The sequence below is a fragment of the Schistocerca piceifrons genome, chromosome X (genome assembly GCF_021461385.2).
Source record: "Schistocerca piceifrons isolate TAMUIC-IGC-003096 chromosome X, iqSchPice1.1, whole genome shotgun sequence".
Classification (NCBI taxonomy): Eukaryota; Metazoa; Arthropoda; class Insecta; order Orthoptera; family Acrididae; genus Schistocerca; species Schistocerca piceifrons.
In genome coordinates, this window is record NC_060149.1 from 70711424 (window position 1) to 70729088 (window position 17665).

Sequence of the window (17665 nt, forward strand, 5' to 3'; positions counted from 1 at the left end):
TAACAGTCTCATAAACAGTGTCTTGTTGGTAGCAAAATGAGTTACACTTGCCACCCAAATTGTCCAGAGGGTCAGCACTCATTATATATTTTTCATGTACATGAGGGTCATTGTTGGCACCAACAGCACAGTACAGAAGAGTGTCACTTTCGTATTCCACAGAAAATGTAGAGTTTTCCAGATGATTTGGAGAACTGCACTCAGAGTTCACCAGAATTGTAATTGTGTGATGGCTCTATTGTTAGCATGTAAGTCATGAGATAAAGCATGCAGAGTAATCCACGGTAGATGCTGATATTCATTGTGACATCACCAATGTGGGGAAGATCCACATGGGAATACTTGTACTGGAACAATGTAGGGATTAATTGCATTTATTGCTGGTATCACAATACACTGGAGACTGCATGCACACACAGCTATTGTTCAGGGTGAACTGCTAGCCTAAGATAGTGCCCTTGCGGAGCTCTGCCACATGGTCCAAAGAGTTTGCTAAGGCAGTCAGTGTTGAGCCACCATGAGGGAATCCCTATGAAAGCAGAAAATTGTTTCATAATATAGTTCCTATAATTTCAGTGATTTCTTGGTTATCCAGTCAATAGCTAAACAGACTTGCTCCTTTGATCTCTGTAATTTCATCTCCACTACTTTTGCTACCTCTCCTGTTATAAGATAAAATACACTGAAGAGCCAAAGAAACTAGTGCACCTGTCTAATATCGTGTAGGGCCCCCACGAACATAGAGAAGTGTTGCAACATGATGTGGCATGAACTCAACTAGTGCTGCAGGGCTGCCCATACATCCGTAAGAGTTCAAGGAGTGGAGAGCTCTTCTGAATAGCATGTTGCAAGGCATCCCAGATATGCTCAATGATGCTCATGTCTGGGGAGTTTGGCAGCCAGCAGAAGTGTTTAAACTCAGAAGAGTGTTCATGGAGAAATTATGTAGCAATTCTGGATGTGTAGGGTGTTGCATTGTCTTGTTGGAATTGCCCCATTGGAATGCACAATGGGCACAAATGGATGCATGTGATCGAAGAGTATGCTTATGTATGTGTCACTTGTAAGAGTCATATCTAGATGTATCAGGGATCCCATATCACTCCAACTGCCCATGCTCCACACCATTACAGAGCCTTCACCAGCCTGAACAGCCACTGCTGACATGCAGTGTCAATGGATTCACGAGGTTGTCTCCATTCCAGTACACAGCCATCCACTTAATACAATTTGAAATGAGACTCGTCTTACCAAGCAACATGTTTCCAGTCATCAACAGTCCAATGCTGGTGCTGATGGGCCCAGGCAAGGTGTAAAGCTTTGTATCGTCCAGTCATCAAGGGTACACGAGTGGGCCTCTGGCTCCAAAATCCCATATTGATGATGTTTCATTGAATCGTTTGCACACTGACACTTGTTGATGGCCCAGCATTGATATCTGCAGCAGTTTGCAGAAGGGTTGCACTTCTGTCACATTGAATGATTCTCTTCAGGCATCATTGCTTCCGTTCTTACAGGTTCTTTTTCCAGCCATAGTGATGTCAGAGATTTGATATTTTACCATACTCCTGATATTCACAGCGCACTCATGAAATGGTCATATGGGAAAATCCCCACTTCATCGCTATCTCAGATATGCTGTGTGCCATAACTTTTGCATTGTCTATAACACCACATTCAAACTGAATTAAATCTTGATAACCTGCCATTGTAGCAACAGTAACTGATCTAACAACTGTGCCAGACACTTGTTGTTTTATATAGGCATTTCCAACCTTAGTGCTCTATTCTGCCTGTTTTCATACCACTGTATTTGAAAACGTATGCCTATACCAGTTTATTTGGCTCTTCAGTGTATAATAACAGATTTTGATTTTATTCATATGCATTTCTATAACCAGTTCTGCAGAACAATACTTCAATCAGTCCTTGCTCAGCAATCAAAATGTGGTCATCTCCATGTCATTAGTAATTGTTCAGTTGGTAAGAGTCACCCAAAAAAGTGATCATTTCTGTTTTATTTGTTTCATTACTATTATTTAATTTGTTAATAATGCTGAAATTCTGTGAAAATGAACATTTACACACATGAGAAATTATTGCTTTATTAAACATGATCCACTACATACCATAGCTTTACAGAGACTACACACATGCATTCTGCCAACCTCTGAATACAAAATTCAAGCTCCAGTTATTAAAAATCCATCAGTGCTCTCCATTATTTAATAACTTGCAAATTCCAGTATTATTGTTGAAAGCATTTGTGTAATAATACTGAAATTGTAATAGAAAATAATGGTTTTGTTAGTATGCCAGCAAGTTTTTCTTCAGTGTCTGCTTTTGAAACTGCAGTTTCACCAGCACTGGCTAATTCATGAATAAAGAAATGCCTTTTATGGATATGTTTTGCTGTTCCACGAAACTCAAGATTCTGGACAAGCCAGATGGAAGCCTTATTGTCAATCTGTAAACTTGATGTTTCTTTCAACTGGGACAATTCTGTACAAATTCTTGATCCAGACAATTTCTTGAGCAGCTTCACTAGCAGCCACAACCTCAGCTCCAGTTGTGGATGTGGCAATAAAGAATGCCATTCACTGCTCCAGAATACATATGCCCTAGATACCAACTGAGAACACGTTCAACATCACTATAACATCTAAAATCACCTTTTTAGAACCATTTTTGTAAAAATCATGTAGTTTCTTATGCCTCCCAGGTACTGATAATCCTTTTAACTCTAACTACAGCACAATGTGTTGGATTTTCAAGATTTCTTGCTACAACACTAACAACATATGCCAATCAGGTGTGTTCCACACATCAGAAACATTAGTGCTCCAACCGTCTGGCTGTGTGGAAATTCAGAGTTATGAGGACTTTCTTCTGCGTCATTATCCTTTGTAACAGGAGTAAATACACCCTTGAGGTTACTCATGTTGGAGCATACTAATTTCTTCTCTGTGTAATGATTTTGAGTTACATATACAGGTCCATCTTCTTGTCAGTCAGTTTCCAGACCTAAGAAAAATGACGCAGGCATAAAAGTAATTTTGAACTCTGTAGTTGATATTAATTTACTCTGTGATTATTTATCTTGTGCCGCAAGAACAGAGAATAGATTCTTTTGAATCTGTGGCACACACCACACATCTGCCCTAGTAATTTTGTACCATTTTACTGTAGCTGCAGCATCCATTGCATCTTTTCTGATTGGTTCAGTTACCAGTACATCACTGATAGCTGTAGTTACTAAGTTTTTTGTCAAATAAGACTATAAACTCTATTTATATCTGTGTTAGCTAGGTTTGGAGGTTTGTCATCAGCTGCTCACTTTCTGCACTCTTTAATTGTGTGGTTTGGTTTCTTACAGTACTTACTTGTTAATTTATGTTTAATCTTTCTCTCTGAGATTACTGCCTTGATGAATCTTTAGTGAGGCTTTTTGTTTACTAAAATCCTTCTCCTTTGTCCTCAAATATTTCTCATAAGCACAGAATTGATTTTTCAGATTTTCAGTTGTTCTACAATCTCTAGAAATTAGCATCCAACTAGATTTGAACTAAAAATAGTCTTATGTTAGTGTACCTAATACTTCACAAATCAAAAGCAAATCAGGTATTTCTGGATTATTTACAATATTTTTAGCCACTACCAATTTCAGTTTGCTCCACATATATTTCAGTTTTGAAATATGAGATGTACCATTTTCAGGAGCCTTTTGTAAAAATATCCCCAGTCCACTCCCCCTCTCTGAAAGATATTTAATAAACTCACTACGCACCTCATGGCAAAAAGAATACCAATCCAAGACACACACGTCATTCACACTCTCATGCACACAAAAACATATAGAAGAATGATAACATGAATGGTACATTAGAAAAACAAGATCCTGCAGGGCCAGTCTAGATTGCTTGAGCCAGGTACCCTTCCTACTGGACCTTTAAACATTACCACTACAGCACTGCCATGTGTACAGAGCCCTCATTTGAGATGCAGAAACTCTTGTTTGTTTCACCAATATGCCATACTGGCTCAGACGATATAACTGTAATTATCTTATAGTCACCACCATATCCTCAGCCACTGCATCCACTACCGGATGACCATTCAATTCAATTTTTAGGTCCATGCCTAGAAACGAACTACAAATGCATAAAATTAAGTTCTGCAAATGAAAAAATTCAAATGGCAAATCAACAGCTCCAAAACCAAAAACAAATTGGTAGCCAATAACTACCAAAACTAACACAACTTGCTGACAAGCCAACAACAACAACAATAACATCTGAAGATACCAAGTACTAAATAGGGAAAATTCCAATGCCTGACTAACATCAGTCACAAACAGATTAGGGAAACAAATATTCAACACTAGCACTGCATCAGCACTTCTTCCAACATGCCCTCCAAAAACAAGATCCACTTCAAAGATGCTGTGCCTCAATGATTTTTCTCAGCAAGACACAGTAACCGCACAGATAAAAGCCGATGGGTGGTATTGCAGCTGCTGGTTGACACTGTGTTAACAACAATTGGATAGTGAAAATTTTCTATAAATATGGTGCCACAGCCATGTTAAGTATAGGATACTGAACTGAAATACATTAACAATTGAAATCATTATTGTAAGCTGATCATCAATATTTTATACATGTTGATAACTGTGAAAATATCACAACTCAGACAGTGTGTGATGGTTTGCCCTGCTTTGTTTATCTCTTCATTTTTTGTCCTTGGTGTCGACATCCTGGTTGAGAAAATAGGGGGTGGATATGTAGTACTGTCTTCTGTAAATGATGTAGCCGACAGATGCACAGCTGTGTTTCTCACTCTTTTGCTTTCACTTTTCACAACCCCCCCCCCCCCCCCCCCCAATAACACACAGTTATATATGGCCAGTGCACTATTGTTCTAATTTCCTATAAGCCTCATGAATAGTTAGCAGGCGAAAATCCACATACTGCTACAATAGTTTACTGTTGAACATCTACAAGCAGAAATAAGATAACCATATAGTTCACAATCCTTCAAATAAACTGAACAGTCACTGTCATTCTTTTAACACATGGCCTAATTGTGTAACACTTATTACACCATTAAGTTGATGGATTGTTGTCATTCTGACCAACACAGGTTCCTCGTCTGAAATTTGGCTGTGAACTGACTCTCTCGTGACCAAAAACTGGGCCCTTATATATCATCACAATAGTAGGTGCTGAAACTACGCATTGTTTGATGTTTAATTTAAAGAAATTACAATTAAAATAACTCATTAAATTAACTGAATACATCAAAAAATTTGTTCTTTTTAATAGTTTATTCTACTACAAGAGTTAAACCAAATTATTTGTTTCAGTCATGAAATTAACAAATATAGTTATGCAAACAATACTGTTCACAAAATGTTAATTACTTTGGAATTAATGAAGGCCTGGTTTCACTAATATGTTTTTGTATATCACCAAATAGATACTTTAAGAATGCTATTGTTTCATCTCCCAAATGTTTATAATTAGTACCATATAGAATTTATATTTGTTTATACATCAACAATAGAATTTAAATTACGAAAAAATTACTGATTTCACCCTATAACAAAAGATACTACCCAGGAATAGTCAAAATAAATTAGAAAATCAGTTACATATCTAAAATTAACCACAAAATTAAATCTGGTGTTATATTCCCTTAAAACTGAGGGCCTACCTTTCTCTTTTATGAAAATGTAGATTATACTCACATATGTTACTGTTAATTAGTTAAAAGTGAAAAACCGAATTTAAGGAGGCAGATGGCAAAACAAGAGGGGAAGTAAAAAATATCCCAGCTTGCTTTGTCGCAAGTGTTGAGTTCGTCATTTAACAAATTGCCTAATAAAACCAGAAAACAGCAAGAAGCAATACACTAATAAGCAGCAACACTATGTCAGAGGAAAATATAAGGTTAGTATCACAATGCCGATTCACACTAAACACCAACTGACTGTCATTTAATGTCATATCAATGTCAGGGTGTATTTAGAATGGATATTGTGTCTCATCATATAACATCAATTCACTTAGCCCAGAACTGAAGGTGAATACGATGTCATGAAATACCATCGCTGATACAAAAAGTCAGAATAGCTGTAGCATCTATAGTATCAGAACTGAGGAACTAACAATGTTATAGTTTATTAATGGCCAAAGCAACCTTCATAGCAGATATTCTTGATCAGTTTTTATAATAAATTGCTGAGCAGTGAAGCAACATTTCAGAACATCAACATTTATTTGTTAGTTCAAATATGTACTTACAAACACATCAAACAGTATTTATAAGAGAATACGTAGAGCCTGTTTACCTTATCCATTATTACATATTTACATGTTAGTAAATAACATGATAAACAACTGTAGTTTTCTCCTTCAATAGAGCTAACTTTTCATTTAATAAATGGTTATTTAATGAAAATTGTTTCATCAATTTATTTTGTTACTTATACACAGTTCTGGTGGCAGTTCTATTATGTTATCGTAAAATCTAATCCATTTTTCATTTTCAGATATCTGGCTTTGCTTATAAAAGAACTTGCAAAAGGAAAAATGTCCATCTCCTTATGAAATATCTACAATTTGTCATAAAAACAAAGAAAAATCATAACATACAGTTTAAGAAGACACAAAAGTGTAATGTACACAACAGTAACAAGAGTGACAATGGGAAATAGGATGACCCAATGTTCACAGCCAACAGCACATTTTCCCCAAGCAATTTCACCATCAAAAACTTTCTGCTCAATAGCTCTGCATTTTATTTAATGTGTAGTGCTTAGAACTGCTGTTTGCATCATGCCAGGCATTTCTTTTGTGTTCCAAGAGCCACTTATGATAGTTAGATGTCCCAGTCAAGTGATCTCTCTTGTAGCAGCAGCAGCATATCGGAGTACGGAGAACTGACACAAAGTCTGATAAAAGTGACTTATTTTAAATTTTGTCATCGTTCTTTAGCATCAGCTCCTATATTTTGTGCATGTTTGTGTATTTATCAGGCACAGTTCTGCACTTTAATAGCTATGTAGTGCATATAAACTGTTTGCACCATACCACACATTTTTTGTGTTTCTAGCGCCATTCGTTGTAGTTAGACCCCCTAGTCGAATGATAGCTCTCATAGCAGCAACAGCAGCAGCAGAAGCTCTTTGGAGTACTCTGTGTTGACAGAGTTTCTCATAAAAAGCAAGATACTTTACATTTCATTAGTGTTCTTTAGCTTCTGGTCCTATATTTTGTGTGTGTTCATGTGTTTGACAGGCCATCTTTAGTATGGATATGAACTGTGATTGCTGTGGGGTGATGTGAGCCACGTTGGTGACCCTTTTCTCACAGCTCCAGATGGTGCTGATTTTGGTCACACAGCTTGAGGCTGTTGCAAATAGGCATCACTTTGTTGGGCCAGACAGAGTGATCCAAGGAACATCCAGCACAACCCATGACGTCCCTTGATTGGTCCACTACTGTGGCCACCCCTGGTACTGCCCTCAGTGAGGTTGATGCCATGGTCAAGTGAGAGTCATTTCTGGGTGTGGGCAGCAGCAAAAGACTTTCTGAGGGACCAATCACAGAGCCTCCTTGGTTTAGCTAACTAACAGTTTTCAGGAGCTATCTATGACTGATGAAGTCCCTGAGCCCAATGAAGTCACTTGCCCCACCCCAGAAGTATTCTCTCAGCCCGCAAGGTCTGGGTATTCACAAAGGGTGCAATTACAGGTGGTTGGGAGTTCCAACATTAAGTGCTTAATGGGGCCCCTTAGAAATATGGCTGCGAAGCATGGAAAGAAATCCAGGGTGCACTCTGTGTTCATACTGGGAGGAATCAACCCAGATGTGGAATGGGTGATTGCAGATGCCATGAAGAGCACAGAGTGCAGCCAACTTCAGGTGTTAGCTCATGTTGGTACTAATGATGTAAGCTGCTTTGGATTAAAAGAGATTCTCTCTGGTTTCAGGCAGTTAGCTAAAGTTATACAGACTGACAGTCTTATTTGCAAGATGAATGTAGAGCTCACTGTCTGTAGTATAGTCAACAGGACCAACTGTGGTCCTTTGGCACAGAGCAAAGTGAAGGGTCTGAACCAGAGGCTCAGACAGTTCTGTGCCCATTGAGGGTGCAGATTCCTTCACTTGTGCCATAGGATGGTGGGTTTCTGGGTTCTGCTTAATAGGTCAGAAGTCAACTACATGCAGGAAGCAGCAACACGAGTAGTGGGGGCTGTGTGGATGGGATTGGTAAGTTTTTTAGGTTAGAGAGTCATGGGAAAGTGCAGAAAGGGCTTCAGCTTCGAAGGTTGCAGGACGACCACAGGAAGACGATAGACATAGGAACAATCAATATTGTAGTTGTAAAATGTCGTAGCTGAACAGTCAAAGAAAACGTGAGTGTCATTTCAAACAGGTACTCCACTTATACAATTAAAGTTGGTTGCGACTTCAATCTACCCTCAATATGTTGGTGAAAACACATGTTTAAAGTCAGTGGTAGGCATGAAATGTGTTATCCAAAATCGTACTGAATGCCCACTCACAAAATTTTTTTGAGGAACTAATTCAGGAGCCCACTCAAAGTGTAAATGGTTGTGAAAACATATTTGACCCCTTAGCAACTATTAATCCTGACCAAATAGGGAGCATCATGACAGGTACAGGGATTAGTGAGCACAAGATTGTTGTAGCCAATGGCAATTGAGAGCTATATACCAAATAAATTAATAGGATATGGTACCAATCCCCCATAGCACACAAAATGTGTCAGAACACTATTACAGAAGCATCAAAAACAGCACACCAAGATTAAAAGAATACAAAATCCCCAAAATTGACAAAGTTTTACAGTAACTATAAATTTTGCTTTTAAGAGTTCCACAGTGAAGCTCTGTCTAGAAATCTGGCAGAAAATCCAAAAAGATTCTGGTTGTATATAAGGCACACAAGTAGCAAGATGCAATCAATCCCTTCACTGCACAATAACAATGGTGATGTTATTGATGACAGTGTGACTAAAGCAGAGTTACAACATACAGTTTTCCAAAATTCCCTTTCAAAAGAAGACATAGTAAATATTCCAGAATTTGTATCCAGAACTACCATCAAAATGAGTAACTTAGAAGTAGATATCCTTGGTGTACCGAAGCAGCTTAAGACACTTAAGAAAGGCAAGGTCCCCAGTCCAGATTAAATACCAGTCAAGATATCCTTGGTATACCGAAGCAGCTTAAAACACTTAAGAAAGGCAAGGTCCCCATTCGAGATTATATACCAGTCAAGTTCCTTTCAGAGTATGCTGATACAATAGCTTCATACTTTGCAATCATATAAAACCAGCAGCTCATAGGAAGACATGAACCCAAAGATTGGGAAGTTGCACAAGTCACACCAATACCTAAGAACGAAAATAGAAGTAATCCACTGACTTACAGACCCATATCACTAACATTGATTTGCAGTAGGATTTTGGAACATATACTGTGCTTAAACATTATGAATCTACATCTACATTGATACTCCGCAAGCCACCCAACGGTGTGTGGCGGAGGGCACTTTACGTGCCACTGTCATTACCTCCCTTTCCTGTTCCAGTCGCGTATGGTTCGCGGGAAGAACGACTGTCTGAAAGCCTCCGTGCGCGCTCTAATCTCTCTAATTTTACATTCGTGATCTCCTCGGGAAGTATAAGTAGGGGGAAGCAATATATTCGATACCTCATCCAGAAACGCACCCTCTCGAAACCTGGCGAGCAAGCTACACCGCGATGGAGAGCGCCTCTCTTGCAGAGTCTGCCACTTGAGTTTATTAAACATCTCCGTAACGCTATCACGGTTACCAAATAACCCAGTGACGAAACGCGCCGCTCTTCTTTGGATCTTCTCTATCTCCTCCGTCAACCCGACCTGGTACGGATCCCACACTGATGAGCAATACTCAAGTATAGGTCGAACGAGTGTTTTGTAAGCCACCTCCTTTGTTGATGGACTACATTTTCTAAGCACTCTCCCAATGAATCTCAACCTGGTACCCGCCTTACCAACAATTAGTTTTATATGATCATTCCACTTCAAATCGTTCCGTACGCATACTCCCAGATATTTTACAGAAGTAACTGCTACCAGTGTTTGTTCCGCTATCATATAATCATACAATAAAGGATCCTTCTTTCTATGTATTCGCAATACATTACATTTGTCTATCACTGTAAAGGAAACAATTTATTGAAAGATAATGGACACAGATTGAGAAAATATTGTACTTGTGAAACACAACTAGCTCTTTATTTTTTCAAAGTAATGAATGCTATCAACAATGGACATCAAATTGGTTCCATTGAAAATGGTTTATCAGTAAGTACGACACCAGTTCCATAATTCCTATCACCTTGTACACCAATAGAAAATGTGCGATAGGCTATAATATCTCTATCATAGTACGATTCCAATCCTTCTAGTGCTTTATCACTACCTCGCACTAAAGCAACTGTTAACCATGAATTACCAGGAACAAGTTCAGTAGTCGTACATGAAAAATGAAGCTTGCATCCAACAAATGTTATTGGACCACTCAGTAGTTCCTCTTGAGCAACAAGATTTGGAACAAAACTAAAAGTATCAACTGTCTTGTACACTGGAAGTCTGCTCCTCCTGTATCTTCTGCGACGGTACGGCATGGCTGTGTGTTCCGTGCGGCTGCTTCGAGTCGACTGAGCATGCTGCTGCCTGAGCAACACAGCGCCAGCGCGCCTTATCGCGACGTCACTTCCGCTGATAAGTTTGATTTTCCAGCAACACGGGCCTAGTAAATCTAGGGCCCGTGTTGCGCTCTCTCTCACACACTCCACAGCGCTCTCACTCGCACAGTCAAGGTCACGCGCCAAGCGGTCACGTGACCCACACAGCAGCATAACGCTACATCACACAGCCATGAAATCAATGTGTAGTCTTCTTTAATAACATTAAACAAGATAACAATTACTCATAAGAAATTAAATAACATAAGAAAAGTACCATAAGACGAGAAGAATAATAACAAGTATAAAAGGCTAAGAACAGAAAATATACATTACCATAAGACGAGAAGAATGATAAGAAGTATAAGAGGAAAAGAATCATAACAAGAATAAAAGCCTAAGAACATGCTTTTATTCTTGTTATGATTCTTTTCCTCTTATACTTCTTATCATTCTTCTCATCTTATGGTAATGTATTCCCAGAAGGCATTTAATTCCATTCATCAGCAGGAACTTCTAATTAAACTGCATGCATGTGGAGTCTCATCTCAGTTGTATGACTATATTTGTGATTTCCCATTAGAAAGGTCATAATTTGTAATAACTGATGGAAAGTCTTGGAGTAAAACAAAAGTAATATCTGGTGTTCCCCAATGAACTGTTATAGGCCCTCTGTTGTTCCTGATCTACATAAACTATCAAGGAGACAATAACACTCTTATATAGTATGCAGATGATGTTGTCATTTACCATCATTTAAAGTCATGAAATGATCAAATTGAATTAAAAAATGATTTAGATAATATATCTGAGTGGTGAAAAAGTGGCAATTAACTCTAAATCATGAGAAATGTGGTCATCCACATGAGCACTAAAATAATATACTAAATTTCAGTTGCACAATAAATCATACAGATCTAAAGACTATAAGCTTGACTAATAACTTATGGATTACAATTATGAATAATGTAAAGTGGAACAATCACATAGACAATGTTATGGGGGAAGGAAACCAAAGACTGTGAGTTATTGATAGGATACTTAGAAAATGTAATGAGTCTACTAAAGAGATTGTTTACTCTATGCTTGTTCACCCTCTTCTGGAGTATGGCTGCACAGTGTCAGATCCGCATAAGATAGGATTGATGGAGGACACCAAGAAAGTTCAAAGAAGCGCATCTCATTTTGTATGATTGTGAAATAGGGTTGAGAGTGCCACAGATATGATACATGAATTTGGGGTGGCAGTCATTAAAACAAAGGCATTTTTCTCTGTGGCCAGATGCTCTCACAAAATTTCAACCACCAACTTTCTCCTCAGAGTGTGAAAATACTTTGTTTGTGCCAACCTGCATAGGGAGAAATGAATATCATAATAAAATAAGAGAAATCAGAGCTTACACAGGAAGATTTAAGTGGTTTTTTTCCTGCTACCTGTCTGAGAGTGGAATGGTAGAGTAGTAGCTTAAAGATGGCTTGATGAACCATTTGCCAGGCACTTAAATTGTGAATTGCAGAGTAATTGTATGGATGTAGATTTATATGGGAAGCCTTGATAGTGACATGATGTGTCGTGACATTCACATAGGTCATCAACAGCACGGAAAGTCATATCATATCACTGTTCTTATTTCTTGGGAAGTAAGTTTGGATGGAGACCTCGGTGAAGGGAGATGGGTTGCCATCTGCTAAAATTCAAAGTTGACCTTATTCCTATTATACTAGTAGATTTGATAAATTTGTTTCATCTTAATATTTATTTAATTATTTCATTCTCTTTTCATGATAAGCTGCAAATATTCTATGAAAACTTGGAATCTTCTTCCATTGAGTATCCTCCTGTAAGCAAGGCCAGATATATGAAAATGAGAAATGATTCAGGTTTTACAATAACGGAACACAGTTGCCACCTATAGTGTGTATAAATGAGAACATAACTGAAGAAGCTGTAGAAGTTTTCCTCTGTATAGTGTAAGGGAATTCACCAATATAACTGTATACAAGTATCAGAGGTTAAAAATTTATTTATGACTGCACAATACACATATCACTCAGTGTGAACTGCCTGCCCAATGTGCAGTCGCTCCACACCTTCATCAGCCATGTCAGATAGCAACCTTCTTTGCCTCAATGTGCACACAGAGCCCCCACCCCCTTGCTCCCTTGGAGTACAGAGCATTGGAGGGCGTGGTATGAAGTAGGCATTTGCAGGTGTGAGGGTTGTCAATTGACATCACCGGTTGTTGCACAGATATTGAGTACATTTGGAACAGCAAGAACTGTGGCGGAAGCCCATGTAGTCAACTGTAGCAAGAGGCAGAGGGGTCCAGCATTGGTTCTTCCACTGGTGATCATGGTGTTGAGTCATCTGTGGTTGGCAGGTGGTTGAGTTGTGTAGCTGAAGCTGGCGAGCTACTTGGAATAGTAACTGGCAGAGTGATCACGAGTTCACCTGCCAAGGAGAGGCATGAAGACACCTCCATGCAATTCACTGTTGTTGGTAGGTGTAAGGTGTTAATTATCATTGTAATCATGATATCCAGGTCTTTAAAACATTACTGAAAAAAAAATATTAAATCTAACAACTACAGACAGCAGTAATAGTTTATTCAAAGTTGATGTATGTACACCTACAATGTCAGGACATGAGTACCTCCAATGTAAAAAGCCTTTGTAAATTACGTACTATGTAAATACAAATAAATATGATTGCTTGCAAATGTACTGATGAAGGCAATGAAGTTGAAATAAGTTTATATGCAAAATAAAATATCAAGCAGTGTACCGCGCGCTAATTCTCTGAATTCTTTTACTATACCGTACTTTATTAAATTCTATTTTTGTATTTGCATGACTGTGGACATGACTAAATTTTTAATTTTGTAATTGTAATTATACTGATTTTATTTTTATTTAATGGCCACTGACTATCGCTGATGTAATGCTGCAGATAATGGGTGGGGATCTTGCTACATATGTGATGGAATCCGTGTGTTATGAAACAGTTGTTCTTCACACCTTCCTAGAGCTGTTCATGTCCATGCCACCATCTCCAGCAATCAGCTTGGGTATTTAATTTTCTAGTTAGATTGCAGTTATGGCACTGTTATTCTTGTGTTTATTTTTTACATACTCTCTAATAACTTTGCTATTACTCCATTTATACACCGATGGGGCAAAAGTCCTGAAATGGTGTTTGTGTAGAGTTGTCAGCACTGACAGACAAGCAAAACCATGCAAAATAATGGTAGAAATCAATGTGGGACTTACGATGAATGTATGTGATAGGACAGTGTGGTGAAATCTGGCATTTGTGGGCTATGGGAGCAGACAACAAACGTGAGTGCCTGTGCTAATCACCTTCAGCAACCCCACTGGACTCATAGTCATATCAGTTGGACCCTAGATGACTGAAAAACCTTCGCCTGGTCAGATGAGTCTCTGTTTCAGTTTTTAAGAGCTGGTAGCAGGGTTTGAGTGTGGCATAGCCTCCACGAAGCCATGGGCCCAAGTTTTCAACAAGGCACTGTACAAGCTGGTGGTGTTGCCATAATGGTGTGGGCCATGTTTAAATGGAATGGACTAGGTCCTCCGGTCCAATTGAAATGATCATTGACTGGAAATGGTTATGGTCACCTAGTTGGAGACCATTTGCAGCCATTCCTGGACTTCATGTTCCCAAACAACAACAGAATTTTTATAGATGACAATGCATCATGTCATCAGGTCACAACTGTTTGCAACTGGTTTGAAGAACATTCTGGACAATTTGAGTGAATTATTTAGGCACCCATATCACTTGGCATGGGACATAATTGAGAGGTCATTTCGTGCACAAAATCCTGCACTGGCAATGCTTTCTTAATTCTGGACAGCTATAGTGACAGTATGGCTCAATATTTCTGCAGGGGACTTGCAACAACGTGTGGAGTCCATGCCTCACTGAGTTGCTGCACTATGCCAAGCAAAAGGAGGTCCAACATGTCATTAGGAAGTATCTCGTGACTTTTGTCACCTCAGTGTACAGTAATGGTCTGAAGTTGATCAAACACTGATTGAAACCAGTCACCATTTTTAACATAAAATTATAGTATGCATTCTAGACTGCTTTTATTATAGAAAATTTTAATATTGTTTTGTAACTGCCATTATTTCTAAGAACTATGTTTCAGACTATTTTATTTGAATGGGAACTACAAAACCTCAGGTCTATCTCTGGAGCCACTGGTTATGGAATGAACAGATAAAACTAAGATGATGAAGTATGAAGGCAATAGGGAATGGCAGGATGAAGTACAACAGATTGACCTATTAATCTACATACAAAGAGTGAGCAAATAAGTGGGCAAAATGCTCTGCAGAGCAGGTATCAAGCCAATTTCCCAAAGTGTCAACAAAATAGATAATGTTCATGGGTCACATCAAATTATATACTGCTGGAGTCTACGAAATTGGCTGTAAGTGTGGACTAGCTTATGTAGCGGAGATGGGAGAACCAATCAGCACAAAGAATATCTGGCTGAACATGAACAATAAATTCATTTGAGGCATGCCACCATACCAGTAGTGGCAGAAACCAGGATGAGTGTGATTAACCAATAATATTTTGAGAAGCCCATGTATTGGTAAAACAGCCACTTACCTTGAGGAGGAAGATTAGAGATGCAATAGAAAAAGCTTAGCAACCCCCCAACATGACCAGAAAAGATGGATGCATACTTCCAGTGTAACAGTGCTATGGGGCAACAGAATTTACTAAGCAACTCACATAGACATGTGGGCGACCACAGCAGCTGTATGTACACAGAGTACTTGCACACCTTAGTTGGCGCCAGGCAGCAAGTAACCAGCACTATGTCACAACTGCCACCTGTTTCTGATTCACCTATTTCCACCAGTGGCAAGAAACAAACTCAACACCAATAAATGATGTCTATTTCCACCAGTGACAAGCCATAAAACAAACACCAATAAAGGATATCTAACACAGCTCCTCCTCATTCTCAACACTGTATCAGATTACAAAAACAGCTTCTTCCACTAGTTTATAAGAACTTAACTTTTTCTCATTCAGCAGTCAGTACAACACCCTGAGAAAGGCCATTTGCAATGATGGCTGAAATGCTAGAGTATTTTCCTTGTTGAAAGTGTGGTCACATATCCCAACGAATTTTACTGAAAGTGACAGTGGTTGCAGAAGCTTATGCTTACATTGTTTGATGTGTTTGTACAGGGTGTTTCAAAAATGACTGGTATATTTGAAACGGCAATAAAAACTAAATGAGCAGCGATAGAAATACACCGTTTGTTGCAATATGCTTGGGACAACAGTACATTTTCAGGCGGACAAACTTTCGAAATTACAGTAGTTACAATTTTCAACAACAGATGGCGCTGCAAGTGATGTGAAAGATATAGAAGACAACGCAGTCTGTGGGTGCGCCATTCTGTACGTCGTCTTTCTGCTGTAAGCGTGTGCTGTTCGCAACGTGCAAGTGTGCTGTAGACAACATGGTTTATTCCTTAGAACAGAGGATTTTTCTGGTGTTGGAATTCCACCGCCTAGAACACAGTGTTGTTGCAACAAGACGAAGTTTTCAACGGAGGTTTAATGTAACCAAAGGACCGAAAAGCGATACAATAAAGGATCTGTTTGAAAAATTTCAACGGACTGGGAACGTGACGGATGAACGTGCTGGAAAGGTAGGGTGACCGCGTACGGCAACCACAGAGGGCAACGTGCAGCTAGTGCAGCAGGTGATCCAACAGCGGCCTCGGGTTTCCGTTCGCCGTGTTGCAGCTGCAGTCCAAATGACCCCAACGTCCACGTATCATCTCATGCGCCAGAGTTTACACCTCTATCCATACAAAATTCAAATGCGGCAACCCCTCAGCGCCGCTACCATTGCTGCACGAGAGACATTCACTAACGATATAGTGCACAGGATTGATGACGGCGATATGCATGTGGGCAGCATTTGGTTTACTGACGAAGCTTATTTTTGCCTGGATGGCTTCGTCAATAAACAGAACTGGCGCATATGGGGAACCGAAAAGCCCCATGTTGCAGTCCCATCGTCCCTGCATCCTCAAAAATTACTGGTCTGGGCCGCCATTTCTTCCAAAGGAATCATTGGCCCATTTTTCAGATCCGAAACAATTACTGCATCACGCTATCTGGACATTCTTCATGAATTTGTGGCGGTACAAACTGCCTTAGACGACACTGCGAAAACCTCATGGTTTATGCAAGATGGTGCCCGGCCACATTGCACGGCCAACGTCTTTAATTTCCTGAATGAATATTTCGATGATCGTGTGATTGCTTTGGGCTATCCAAAACATACAGGAGGCGGCGTGGATTGGCCTCCCTATTCGCCAGACATGAACCCCTGTGACTTCTTTCTGTGGGGACACTTGAAAGACCAGGTGTACCACCAGAATCCAGAAATAAATTGAACAGCTGAAGCAGTACATCTCATCTGCATGTGAAGCCATTCCGCCAGACACGTTGTCAAAGGTTTCGGGTAATTTCATTCAGAGACTACGCCATATTATTGCTACGCATGGTGGATATGTGGAAAATATCGTACTATAGAGTTTCCCAGACCGCAGCGCCATCTGTTGTTGAAAATTGTAACTACTGTAATTTCGAAAGTTTGTCTGCCTGAAAATGTACTGTTGTCCCAAGCATATTGCAACAAACGGTGTATTTCTATCACTGCTTGGTTAGGTTTTATTGCCGTTTCAAATATACCGGTCATTTTTGAAACACCCTGTATGAATATGTTTTCACTAGCAAATAGATGTCAAAATTTAGAAATGTTGTTTTATTTCTCAGCAATTTACCATACAAAACTGATCAAGAATATCTGTTAGTATGTTTGCTTTGGCCATTAAT

General features: G+C 39.2%; 1 protein-coding gene across 3 annotated transcripts in view; it reads right to left on the reverse strand.

Annotated features, from left to right (window-relative positions):
* Positions 1-17665, reverse strand: part of LOC124722904 (solute carrier family 22 member 7-like) — a 193361-nt gene that overhangs the window by 90996 nt on the left and 84700 nt on the right. The gene's annotated exons all lie outside the window — the stretch shown is intronic.